Here is a 14668-nt window from a genome sequence, read left to right as displayed (position 1 = left end):
GAAGTTGATGTCTTCAATATTATTTTATTTTATCTTATCTTTCTCTTTTTTTTGGACTCCAGCATGATTTGATTTCAGAACCGAGACTATTGAGTGGTGCTTGTCCTTATTGCTGTAGTGCTCAATGGTTATTTAATTTGATATTTCTTTCTGTATTGTTGTGGTGTTTCGATTACTTTTTTCATACTCTCTCTCAAACTGAGGCTGAAAGGACTCCATCCATTTTCAGCGTATTTGACTTCTTTTTTTTTTTCTTTTCTTATTTTGTACCCTAATCTATTGCTTTTCTTTCCTTCAAACAAAACCACATAACTCGATTTATCTACCTCCGCCTCTTAAATAGAGAGTAACATATATGATCACTAATAGTAAGCTAGACAAAGAGGGGACCACCTACTCTAGCAGCCCAGGGGGTGATGGTGGGGGATATGGGTTGCAGAAAGGGAACTGGGATGGGGGGAGGACATATTTGGTGATGGGTATTCCTCTGATTCAATGTTAATATGTACCTAAAATACTACTGTGAAAGATATTTAAGTCATTATGATCAAAAATTGTGTTTTGATCAGAAATGTTCTTTGACTTACATGTATTATTATATTATATTAATTATATTATATGTTATGTTATGTTACTATATTGTTATGCTAGTTTGCCTCAATATGTTAATCAATTTTGTCTCTTGAATAAATTCTTACAATAAAATAGCTTCCACATTATTGATAGTGAATAATTATAAGCCAATATTTCTTAAATAATCAGCTAAAATTTATTTTCTGAATAATTAGAGATAAAATAAATGTTTTGTCATACATATGTAAAATCACTTCACTTTATTCTTTTTTTTTTTTTTTGGTTTTTGGGCCACACCCAGTAACTCTCAGGGGTTACTCCTGGCTATGTGCTCAGAAGTTGCTCCTGGCTTGGGGGACCATATGGGGCACCAGGGGATCGAACCGCGGTCCGTCCAAGGCTAGCGCAGGCAAGGTAGGCACCTTACCTTTTAGCGCCACCGCCCGGCCCCTTCACTTTATTCTTATACCTTTTTTTAAGTTAACTAACACAAGTACTCTTAATTATATCAATTCTGACCCTCAGGTTATTTATATTAAACTCTGACTAATAAAAGTGGTAGGGGAAAGTAGCAGAGAAAAAAGCTTGGCTGATTCAGTAAGATCCAAAATGCTGCTTGACACCCCTGGCCAAAAATAAACTTTTTCTAGTGACTTTGTCTAATTTCTTGTGTAGAACTGCAAGCTAAGCCCCAACAAAATTGTTTCTCTTCATTTTGTCAAAAAAGTGAGAATGACATTCTACAAACTCATAAAGATCTTAATTACCATAAAATCTATGTTATATCATTTTTTTCCTTTTCCATAATTGGTTGTTGCTGTTGTGAGGACAGAGTGACACACTTGGTTTAGATGCATACTTAATAGTGATACTTGCACACTTATGAGTTTAGTAAATTTTCTAATTTTCATTTTGAGGGCTGAAGATAAGTGTGTCAAGATATAGAGGATAAGATAAAATATCTATGAGCCATTTTAAAATACTATTATATGTAAGGAACTCTTCAACATTTATCTGAGACAAGTAACATTATTTTTCTTTCCTTGGTATAAAGATACTGAGTCTCCATGAAGATACATAAAAAAAGGTCAAACATGCAGCTGAAGTGGTGGTGCAGCAGTGAGGCCTTTGCCTTGTACAAAGCCGACCTAGGACAGATCAGGGTTCAACCCCCCACCAGCATCCCATATGGTTTCCCAAGCCAGGAGTGATTTTTGAGCTCATAGCCAGGAGTAACCCCTGAGCATCACGAGGTGGCCCCTCCCCCAAAGAATGGAAAGAAAATGTCAAGCACTCTGTAATTGAGGACACTGGGATTTGAAACCAAAATCATATTTTCTAATTCTCTAGCTCTCAATCACAGTACATATAACCTCTAGATATGAAGATATGAATGGCAAACATGCCTCATTATGCTAAAAAATAAATGAAAAATGTGGCCTTCAAAGGGTCTGTTCTTAAGCACTCGTTTCAGGTATAATGGAGAAAGTTTAGAATTATTTTTTCTTTTATTTAATAAATGTCCTTTAAAATTAGTTCATTTTGCTTATATATCCAAATCAATTTTCTCCACTAAGAATATTTAGTATTCTTTTAGATACAGGGTCAAAAAAATCAAATTACTTTAATAGATAAGACTGATGGAACAGTAGAAAAAATAATTGAAATTCTTAGCTGTTATCCAGAGTAATTAAATTCTAATTGAGGGAAGAGCCTCCATAGAACCCATTGGCTACAGGAGGTTGGTTCATTGGGCATAAGAGAGACAGTTGGATCTATTGCATTCAGCAGTTGCTTCAGGCTGTTCCATATTGAGTGGTTACAATTCAATAATTGGAAGGGCTGACATTATAATGATTTCTACTCACCAAATTATTCTGAGATGTTTGTTGTAGTATATAAACAATGATCTGCACTACAATTTAATAGGTCACAGAGGAACTCATACTTAGCTGGACAGTGCACAGTTTAAGGTGGGATTATAATCTATTATTTTTATCAATAGTTCTATTTTTTAATTTAGGCACAGTGATTCACAACGCTTAATAATAGTTTCAGGAATTCAGTGTTCTGGGGCCAGAGCAGTAGTGCAGCAGTAGGGCACTTGCCTTGCAAGTGGCTGACCTAGGACTGACCTAGGTTCTATTCCCTGTATCCCGTATGGTCCTCCAAGCCAGGAGCAATTTCTGAATGAGTAGCCAGGAGTAATCCCTGAGCTTCACCAGGTTTGGAAAAACAATCAAACAAACAAACAAGCAAGAAATTCAGTGTCCCTACTTTAATCTCACAACCAGTGTCAACTTCCCTATATTAATGGTCCCTGATTTTTTCTTTCTAGATCACCTCCATTATAAGACATACTTTTAGCTTTAATTACATATTTGGGTCCTATTGATTTTGACTCTAGTAGTGTTGTCTGTCTCTAGTGCTTTTGATGTATACTGATACCTCCTAACCTCTTTACTACTGACATGTGTAATCTCCTGTCCACTTCTCTCTCCCACTTGCATTTTCATTAGTATAATCTAAGGTCCTGTGTTTCTCAACCTCTGTTACTTACTATTTCCTTGTCTTATGACTTATGTATACCAAAGATAAGAGAGAACATACAACACATCATACCTATAAAGAAAACAACTTTCTCCTGTTGTCACACAGGAATGACTTGGCCAGACTGGTGGGGGTGGGGGGTTCTGCAAAAGGATTTAATAGGATGAAACAGGAAGGAGGCCATAGTTTTAGAGCAAAGCAGTTTGGAAAAGCAAGCCAGCAATCACTATCAGCACAACTGCAAATATCAACTGCTACCTCATCACTCAACCAATAGTATTTCAGCTTGATTCTTATGCCCCCTGGGCATTTGCTTCCCAATTTGATACAGGAGTCTCTAATTGAGAGGATTCTTTATTCTTCAAGTGACAGTCCCCTTTTAGGGGTTAATCTCCAAGGACTACCCTATCTTAGTATAAAGATGTATTTGTTGTTGTTGTTATTGTTAGGGAAGGAATTGTATCCATAATCAGATCCATACTGCTGATTAAGTTTCTGATAGTCATATCCGAAGGATTGCAGCTTCTGATGACTTTAATCCTCCCAGAGCAGTCAGGTTGTTGCCACTGTCTTTGTAGGTTCAGATTCCAAGTCGGAGAATGCCAATTCAACCAAGCTGGTTTAGCTGAGTGGACATGAGCAGCAAATCCTTTATTCTAAGGGTGAATTGGTGCTCCATGGACAAGTAAAGAAAAAGAAACATTTATTATAAAAAGCACTAAAAACGACATGAAGCTTACAAGAATTTACAAGAAAGGATTAGATAATTTTTCAGAAAGAGTGCAAGGTATAAATAGCCTAAAGAACAAAAAAATGAAACATCAATATTTAGTTACAAAAAATGCAGGGGGAATATTGAAAATGAAGAAAAATAAATAAACCTAAAACCTATAATTATCTTAGAGTGAAATATTTGAAAAAATAGGAATTTAGGTGGCATTCTCTTCTTGCTACTTCCTGCTGATATGGAGCTTTTAGGAGTATACAGAGTTTCATGTCATAATATCTATGTATGGAAAATAATAATAAAGAAAAAATAAAATTTGCTTTTGAAAAGAAAATAAAAGACTATTTTTGATTCATGTATTCAAGGTTGAGAAGTTCTGACAAGTTATAATGGGACCCATCTTTTGGAGACTGTCCTCAAAAGAAATATATGCATATTCTCTTCTGCTAATGATTAAATTTCCAGATACCCAGTCTTTGTCAATTTTCACCCAAATGAGCAATTTAGCTATTTTGAGCTTGTAGTTCTTCCTAGAAGTGTTTTTTTTTTGTTTTATTTTGTTTTGTTTTGTTTTGTTTTTTAGCAGTATAGGATTCTCCTTGTGACAGGTTTAGAAAAATTAGAAAAAATAAAATTAAGGATAAAAAAATCAAGTGAAGGCATTCCCTGTTTTTTGTTTCTTAATAACTTGGTTTTAAGAGTCCTTTGCACTTATTCAATAGAGCTTGTCTGTGAGGATTATGAGGCATTCCTGTAAAATATTTAATTTGCCACTTGTAACAAAAAGATGGAAAATTTTGCTGGTGTGGGCTTGTCCATTATCTATTTTGTTTTTGATGGTGTTAAGAACTCCAATAACAAAAGAGCATTGTAAGAAAAAAGGAACTTTAGAGATTACCTAAATAAAATTAGAATAAGTATCAATGACTACATGCAAATATGGCTTGTTCAGAATGAAATTAACGAGTCACATTTACTTGCCAGATATTATTTGTCTTTAGACTTTGAGGGTTAGCTCCAGCCGCATGAGATTTATAGTGCAGAGGAATACAAACTGAGCAACTTTGAGCAATATATCTGGCTTGACTCGGTGGGGTGTGATAATGCACAAGAAGGCATCAGACATTTCTGTGAAGAACATTGTGTTTATCCACAAACGATGGAAATATTGGCATTGCTAAGTGACCAGCTGATTTATTTCTGAAAGCCCTAGGACCAGAGAGGCCAGAAAGAAACTTATGTGAGTGATATATACAGGCTCATATCAAGTTAGCAAGTTCCACCTGTTGTACAGTTATAATTGGTGTGCACTACAATATCAAGGAAGTGCCAACAATCCCCACTTTTCAGAGGATGATTCTTCAATTTAAAAAAAAATTTGAAATAGGAGATGTGTGAATGATGGAAAAGATTATAAAGGAATCCTAAAAATGTCCCAAGTTCTTCATGCAGGATAGTGTGAGGAAAGCTCTCTAGAAAAATCATCTAGAGCCCTTTGATGCTGCCACTAAGGAGTAATAATGAGTCAAGCTCTTTTTCAAAACAGGTACCAAGATGATATGGGGGGATCATAACCCTGTAAAGCTCATGTTCTCAATCTGCCCTTAATAGTTAAAGTAGCAACCAATTCCAAGTATAATACAATGGTGAAACATTTTTTTCTTATGTAACTAAATCCATTCTAACAGGCCTGATAATTGAACAATCTAGGCAATTGGTGATTGAGGTGTAGCAAAAAGTAATAACCATACCTTTTCTTCAAGAGTAAACTGAGTAAGATAAGATTTCTGGAGGCAGTTCATAAATAAGTCCAATTCCCTTTGAACCTCTGCAGTTAGTTGTCTCAGAATATCCAGGGCAGAGTCACCTTCAAGTCAGGAATAAAGTGCTTAATTCTCAATTAGTAATATCAAGGGAGGGGAATACCCAATTAATATTTCCCAGCAGCTTTTGAAAATCATTGAGTTCTGGTGTCCGTCTGATAAATACAAATTTTCCAAGAACATACCATTGTATGTCCACTGTATGTCCATTCAAGAACATAACCAAATATCTATGTGGAAGCATCAGCTGAATATTTTTTGTTGCAATCTATAATCCAGTTGCTGACAAATACAGCAAGACTTTTCACATATTCTTTGAATCTCCCTCACATTTGAACATGAAATCAGAATATCATCTATGTAGTAGATAATGTAAACATAAAAGTTTTCACAAGAGGACATAGAGATATATTCACAAAATACTGACACATAGCAGGTGAGTTAGTTATTCTTTGAGGTAAAACAGACCACTGACACCTGCACATTGGTATCCTATGATTTAAAAAGAGAAATGAGAATGAAAAGCATTAGAGGTCATCTGGGTGAAAAGGAATGTTGTAAATGCAGACTTTAATGTCAATCACCACAACAGGATAATCTTCAGGAATTGCTACAGGAACAGGAAGACAGGGTTAAAGAGTTGCCAATTGAATCATTGTAGCATTTATATTTTGTTAGTCAATCCACAGTCTCCACTTGCCTGAGTTTTTGGTAAAACAAAAACAGTATTCCGTTCAGAAAATGAGGCCTAATTTTAATTATTTCTCTGCTAAATTTGTAAGTTTTCTTAGTTTTACTTTGTAGAAGGGCCCTTGAGCCATCCATACAAGGTGGTTAGAATTCTATTGAATATGGAGTGGGGATAGATGGTGCTGTACCACAGTGACCTTGATCAAAAAAATGCAAGAATTAGGGTCTGTTGAAGCAGCTGGAGGAAGAATTATGGGAGGAGGACTAATGAACTCAGTGTGCCATTGGTTGTGTAGATCCCAAACCCATAAATTCAGGAGCAAGAGAACAAGATAAGGTTGTAATGTGGCTATATTCCCTGTTGCAGTGATAGTTTTCAGTTGTCTAGCACTTTGTCATACAGATTAAGAAGGCATACTGCCTATTCCTTGAAAAATCATAAGGTATCCTTTGTAAGGTCTAATTATGTGTCCAGTATTGGGTAAAGATAATGGAAACATCTGCATCTGTATCAATAATTCTTGTTAACTGGCTGTCATTTATCTCTAAAGGCATTTATGGGCTTTTATCACTTATGTAAACTTTAGGATAAAGAGACCAAAAGATATGCAGAAATTGCAGAAGGGTTAGTGCTACTAAAACCTCCATTCCTTGAGCAATTCAAGGAGCCAGGCTTGATAAACAGAAGTAATAGCTGCACAATGGGCTCTCCTTTTTTAAATATCCATACAATAGGATCATTATCACTATTATTAGTTCTCCCAATATAATCTGGATCTATAAGTTCCAAGTGGATATTAATGCCTTTGATTGGTAGGCTACTTCTTCCTAGTAGCAAAACTGTGCCTAGTGGTCCATCTTTTAATACCTGAACAAAATTTAAGTGGGCATTATTCTGGCACAAGAGTGATATAATCTGGGCATGGTATCTCTAGGGCAGTACTTCCTGTGGTTGCAATTTGCAATGAAGTAATGCATTGCATGTTTGCATGATTCAGGGTCCCTAAGTCTGTGGGGACTGCAGTAGGCCCTCTGCCTAGTTTCTTGACTGATTCTTTTTGTTGGGACAGTCTCTTGCCCAATGATCTCCTCCATTGCATCATGGATATGCGGTGGTCTCCAGAAGATTGCACATTCCCTTCTATAGCAATCAAACATCCTGCAATTGTAACATCTACTCCGGATTGTGAGATATGAGGCCTTCCTTTCCTATGTTCTTCCATACTCCTACAGAGTGACAATGTCTTGCCCCAGTGATTATGTCTGCCACATTTAGGGTAAAGTCCAGGTGGCATTCTTGAAAAATGCAAAGTTTGGCAGGGCCCCAGAATTTCTATACAGAAAACCTGATCCACCAGCTTGCCTCTGGATTGAGTAGGCCTAAGAGTATTCATATAAATCTGGTAAGAGATGGAACCAACATTTTGGCAAGCCTTTATGTAACCCATGAAGGAGCTCTCTGATCAGCTGTCTGATTGATTGACAGTGCTCATTTTCATTCTCAAAGGCCAGCTGCCTAATGAGATGAACCTGGATTTCCTTTCCTTTCACCTGCCTTTGGACCACCTAAGTCAGTTTGCCAATAAATTAAGCAAAAATCTCTGTAACCCCTTGAAAGATTTTCATAAAACTACCCTTGAATTCTGCATTTGAATCTATTTTTTCCCTTAAAGCCACCATTAGTTCTCTCATATAAGCTAAAATAGTATTGGGTAGAGTAGCCTGATTTACAGGTTTTTTTTTTTTCAAAATCCCCTTCTCTCATTAACTAGACCTGTCTAAATTATGTAATTTGGCATTGGCTTTGTTGCAGTACAAGATTCTCCATTGTAAATTTTGTAAGGGGCAAAGACTCTGTGGAGTCCAAAGTACCTTACTCCAACCTGACAGATACTCTATACAATAAGGAAAAGTGGGTCCATAGTTGCACAAGCTTTTTTATTTTATTTAATTTTTTGGTTTTTTGGGTCATACCTGGCAGCGCTCAGGGGTTACTCTTGGCTCTATGCTCAGAAATCGCTCCTGGCAGGCTCGGAAGACCATAAGGGATACCGAGATTTGAACCACAGACCTCACTGCTATATCTCTGGCCCCTGCACAAATTAATTCTTAGCCTTTGATTAGGAGGCAGTTCATGAGGCCCAAATCTGATAGGTTCTGACCTCACCCTTTTTTAGTCAGTGTCCTCAGACTCAGAGTACGAATACATACCATATCTTTCGCTCTATATGACACATATGACCATAAGATGCACATAGTTTTCAGACAAGAAAACAAGAAAAAAAATATTCTAAAGCAAATGGTGTAATGCAAGATGCTATCAGGATACAGCATTTGGGAACAACCATCCTGAAAAGCCATAGATATGCACAGCTGATTAAACACATTACCTAACTTTTTTTTTAATATTAGAAAATTTAAAAACATTTTTAAATACTCTTTCTGTTAACGTTAAAAAAAGTCACAGCAGCAATCAAATAGTCTTAAAGAAAAGCTCAATATGTGACAGTGAAAGTGCATTAACCTGATTGCTCATACTATGTGGTATATCTGCGGATATCAAGTGATTAGTATATGCTCTTCTCCCTGCATTCAGGCTTTAGTTCCAAGTGGCATTCGCTCTATAAGATACCACAGACATTTCCCCCCCATCTTTTGGGGGTGAAAAAGTGCAATCTTATATTACAAACAATCAGTAGGTCCTTTCTGGGATGTCACTGGTCATAATAACTATTTTCTGGTTTCACTTTGGCTTAGAACTGGTTTCATCAGGTAAACTGCTCTCCTTGGTGTTTGGCGATGGCCATAAAATTTACCTAAGTAACATCCTTCCGAGAGATTTATTTTTGGACAGCAAAGGAAGAGGCATATTAGATCAGTAGGGGGCTTTTTTTTCTGAGGTTTTTCCTTGTCGCTTTTTATAGGAGGGATGGGTCTAAAAAATGCTGGGAGCAAGTAACATTTTTCAGTAAACCAAGAACAATTTTGCGTTCCTCTTCAACATGATTTGAAGGTAAATGTTCCATCAACCCCAGCAATGCATAAACGAACCTTCCTTGCACATTAACTGTTATTCTGCTGTTAAACAACCAGACTTGAATAAATATTTAAAGGACAGTAGAATTAAGAAAATTAAGGCCTGGAGACATGAAGGTATCATCCCCCATATCCACAAGGCCACTAACCATAATAGCCAACTCAGCATCGCTTACCTGTTCTAGGCACAAAATGTAATGAAAATGCCTTCCTCCTGTTGTCACACAGTAAGGACTCCAGCCAGATGGGTTTTACTGTGCAAGGATTTAGGAAAAAAAACAGGTACAAAGAAGGCCAGGGGTCTTACTGCAACAGCCATACTTTTTATGACTGAATCAACCACAAATATGTTTGTAATCATGATGATTAAATAAAGATATTATTTAAAAAGAAAAATAAGCATTTCAGAAAATCCAAGCCAGCAATCACCATCAACCAAAACTGCCAATATCATTGTTCCTTTCCTTGGCACCTATGCGATAAACTTAAATCATACAAATCCTTTGTATGTAGGATAGCCCCCTTCAGTCTCATCTCAATATAACTTGCATCATGCAATTGCCTTCTCAAATAGTTCAAGGCATTCTAGACATAAAAATTAATCCAGAGTCCCTAAAACCCTAACTTAATAAAAATACATTTTTACATATTCTTTAGATACATACATAACATCATGTCTTGATACATAAACAAATTTTAATAAAGAAGAGTCAGTTACATTATACATGGGGAAAAAAACAAACAACCTAGTGATATAGTCCAAGAATTTGACCATTACTACACATATGATACTTTATTTCTTAATTTTTAAAAGAATGTTGCCAATTGGTAACCAGCTTTAGAATTGCTGTCTGGCTAACAAGCTTGCCCACTAGAGGTACTTACCCTGCAAGCCAATGTGAACATTGAGCTATGTTACTTTTCTGTTGGCAAGTTTGGTCTTGAAACTGCACTGTACTGTTATACCTTTTATAATACCTGTTAAAGGTATTATACAAATTATCAAAAATGGTAAAATTAAGTACTAAGGTAAATACAGCATTAAATATAGATAGTCACCCACAAATAATAAATTAGTTAAAGATATAAGTCCCATCTTTCATAGTCATGTCTTATCACAATATTTGGTACTTGTAGAGAGATAATCTTTAGAGATGGAAAATGTAGCATAGAAAAATCTTGAATTTTATAAACTGTATCAAATAATAAACATTTTTCTAATTTTTGTTCTTCACTGGCAGGAATTAAAGTAGAGAGAGTAAGTTGAGTGAGCCCTAGGGATAGAAAGTGTATGTGTGTGTGGTGAGTGAGCTTTGTGTGTGTGTTTTTGTATGCTTATAAATTAAAGGTGCGTGGGTTTCCTCATGTTTAATAATTTTATAGGCTATCTCCCTGGTTTTGCATTTAGGGATCACTCACGTTGAGGTTTGGAAAAATCATATGTGGTGTTGGGATCAAACCATGGCAGCTCAATTTTGGATAAATGGAACATTTGGATAAAGTTACAACAGTTTTTTTGTTTGCAATGAAGTAGGAGAGTAGAGTTCTTCTAATATGAAACTGGATTGTGTTTTCTCAGCTATTATCTTGTGTATGAATTAAATCGTGTGTTTTGATTATAACATGAGCTATTAATAATATTAAACTCTGGAGAATGACCCTCAACCTGTGACTATTGGTTGTTTCAGTCAGCATTGACTTTATTGATGGAACTCTTGGCTGTAGACACATCTCCATTTGTAATATAGGAACCAATCAAACATTTGCTCATTGCATAAGATATCCACATACTAAAATCCGGATTAGTAACTTAATATAAACTATTTTTACCATTATAAGCTAGAATATAGTATTTCCTCACCTATAATTAATTGGAAGACAACCAGAGTCTGATAAATGTAAAATGAATTCAAAATTATATTCAGTCTTGTTTGGTCATTTATAATTATGTAAGATGTTAAAACCTATTCCATATGATGTTTGGGACACACACATATCTATATGTATGTATATATGAACCAAAGAAACATAATCAATAAAGATCAAGAACCTATATTCCTAAAAATTATTTACTTTATATTCTTCATAAAAATATAAATATGGGATTGTAGTAATAGTGCAGGACAGGAACGTTAACTTGCTCTGGTTTGACCACATATGGTCTCCCCAAAGCCCAATGGGATGTGATTCCTAAATGTAAAATCAGAAGAGTAAGCCTATTAAAATTATAAACATTAGGATACCAACACCTTTAATTTATAAGTATAAAACAAACACACACACTCCCATCACACCATACACTTTCTATCTCTACTGCTCTCTCATCTTATTCTCTTCTTTAATTCCTGCCAGTGAAGAAACAAAAAATAGAAAAATGTCTAATATTTGATACAGCTTAAAATCCAAAATTTTCTATGCTACATTTTTCCGATCTCTAAATATTATCTCTCTACATTTACCAAACATTGTGATAGAACATGAAGATAAGACATATCTCTTGATAATTTATTATTTGTGTGCACTATCTATATCCAATGCTGTATCTACCTTAGGTAGTGTACTTAATTTACTATTTGGATCCAAACCATCTAATATGATTCTTACTTTATCAAAAATAGTCAAATCCACATAAGTTGCACATGAAAGCATTTCATGACTAGATTTTAGAAACATTTGGATTCATACCAGTGATTTCAGAAAACAGTTAACTTTAATGAATGGGAGCGTAAATGAAGAATTTATGCTTCCCATTATGTCAGGAAAGACAGCATGGTGCAGTAGTATATTTGAAGTAGAATGAATTTATCAAGAGACAATGTTGCTAGAATATTATATTAAAATGAGGAGAAGTAAGAAATTGGATTATATTTTCCAGTGAGTATATAATTTATTCTTTAGCATAGATAAATAAGCAACCACTAGTGAATAACATTGAGCAAGTAGGTAATATTATCTTATTTGCATATGTAAAACAGAACATTGGTAACATATGTGGAGGGAATTAATTAGAAAGCTAATAAAGATATTCTGATACGCCTATTTAAATATTCCTGGCATGTTTTGTGTGTGTGAATATATATATTCACTGTTACATGCCACAATACTAGAGGAGAGTAAAAGGTATGAATATTTTTTTGTAAAAATGTTTACCTCAAATTAAAACAAAGAAAATTATATGGTGATCTTTGGATACCATTGACATATCTTTATCTACAGTTTTTTCCCTTTGAATGCAAAACATTCCTTGAGAAAATTAAAATTTTATAATATAGCAAACTTTCTCTCTATTTTATAAATTAAGAAACTGAAGCTGTGGCCTGAGAGACAGGACAGCAAGTAGTGTTTGCCTTACACACAGACAACCTGGGTTGGATCCTTAGTATCCCAAATGGCCCCTTGAGCCTGCCAGGAGCAATTTCTGAGCATAGAGTGAGGAGTAACCTCTGAACACCACTGGCTGTGGCCCAAAAATCAAAAAAGAAAAAATTGAAGCTTGAAAAAGTTATGTGATCAACAATATAAATAACAGCTGAGATTTGAATCCAACTCTGTCAAATTCCTTATGCTTTTCGCAACTCTGACTTGGGCTTGCTTTCCACAGCCTTGACTGCCAAATGCTACTGTACTCCTAAAGATTTGTATTTGAGATGACAACTTTTAGATCAAATTCCTGCTAACTTTCTGACAGATATGAATAATTGGAAGTATATTTAACTAAAAGGGATAACTAATAAAGATATGGTATAACATGGCTGTTTAGCCTTTCTCCTATTCTCCTATAGTTTTACATAATTTGTTTTCTTTTATGAGCTAAGACAATTACACTTAAAAGGATATATATGTGAAACCTAAGAAGTTCATAACATTTGATTAAATTAAATTTATCAAAATCATCAAAAACAAAAGTTAGGTTAAGATCTCAGAAAACTACATAACACTTGTGTATAATTCATGTTTATTTGTTAAACTATTTAAACATAATATTTTTCTAATGTTACTTCAAAATGTTACCTTAGATACCACAATTACTACTGAAAATATAAGTTAGCAATGTGCATCTGTATTCTCTAACATATTATATTTTTTTGCTTTGAAACTGAGATTGCTCATTGGAAACTGTTCTTTTTTTGGATATCGAGCACTGTGAAATCATCATTTCTACTTATCCTCATTCTTGTCAGCACTTTGATTTTATCAGTTAAGTATATAATAAGCAAACTTTCATTAAATCCAAAAGGATTTATACTGAGCTAAATACTGTAGCAGTGTTACATGCATAAAAATTTGAATCCTTATTAAGTATCTATTAATGCACTAACATATAAATAATAATTTTTATTTTGTCCCCAAAAATATATATTGGTGAAAGAAGTGCTTTTCTCTCATTTAAAAACTTGTAGAATTCTACTTTCTGGTGCTCACTTCAACAGCACATATACTAAAAATGGAATGATCTAGAGAAGATTAGAATGGCCCCTGCACAAGGAAGACACATACATTTGTGAAGTATTTCTTATTAAAAAAAAAAAAGAATTCACTTTCTAAACTGTAAACATCTGGATGTCACGAAGAGATTTATTTAACAAATATTAAAGAATAATAAATGTTTACTCTTTTAAAGAAAAAAGTTGCCTAGGAAACAAACAAAATTTATTCTCAGGATATAAATAAGACTTTATCATTGCAGCAAAGTTCTGCAAACAATCAATGCATATGGAGTATCTTATAGAATTCTAGCAATGTTCTGTCAGATAGTGAGTAGATTAAAAAGGGAACAAATTATTTCCTCTCAAGAAATTTATCTATCTTCTAAGTTAAAGATGAAAACGCATGTCACTTAGGCTGTCACTCATGCTTCTGGGCCTAGGCAATCATCATTCTTCAAATATTCTCTGCTTCTACCGTGGCTAAGTCATCTAAATAACCTCGCCACCCTTTCTTCTTGGTCTCAAGTGACTCAATTGTGTTGACTTACAATTTAAAATTAATTTACCATCTCTGGTAAGTATTTGAAGTAATGAGAAAAAAGAAAGGAGACCAATACATGAGGCTTTATATTCAATACAAGATACAGGAATTGACTGAGTTTGCAGAAAGTATGTCACTTGCTGTTAGAAAATAATTAAAGAGGGTCAGGATAAAAATGGCTTATTTGATGTCATCATTTCTTAGTCAATTATCAGTACAAAAAGATATTTATAATTGTTTTTATCAATTTTATCTTTATTCCAATACCATGCTGTTTTGATTGTTTTATCAATTTTAAATT

The 14668-nt window shown here is 34.6% G+C and overlaps 1 non-coding gene across 1 annotated transcript; it reads left to right on the top strand.

Moving 5' to 3' along the window:
• Nucleotides 1-13813: 13813 nt before the first annotated feature.
• LOC126033131 (U6 spliceosomal RNA) lies at nucleotides 13814-13920 on the top strand. Its single transcript, XR_007504284.1, has one exon. It is a non-coding gene; the product is annotated as a U6 spliceosomal RNA (small nuclear RNA).
• The last annotated feature ends 748 nt before the right edge of the window (nucleotides 13921-14668 follow it).

Source organism: Suncus etruscus, chromosome 16 (genome assembly GCF_024139225.1).
Source record: "Suncus etruscus isolate mSunEtr1 chromosome 16, mSunEtr1.pri.cur, whole genome shotgun sequence".
Taxonomy (NCBI): Eukaryota; Metazoa; Chordata; class Mammalia; order Eulipotyphla; family Soricidae; genus Suncus; species Suncus etruscus.
Note: the sequence above shows the minus strand (reverse complement) of the source record. Positions and strands in the feature narration are given on the sequence as shown.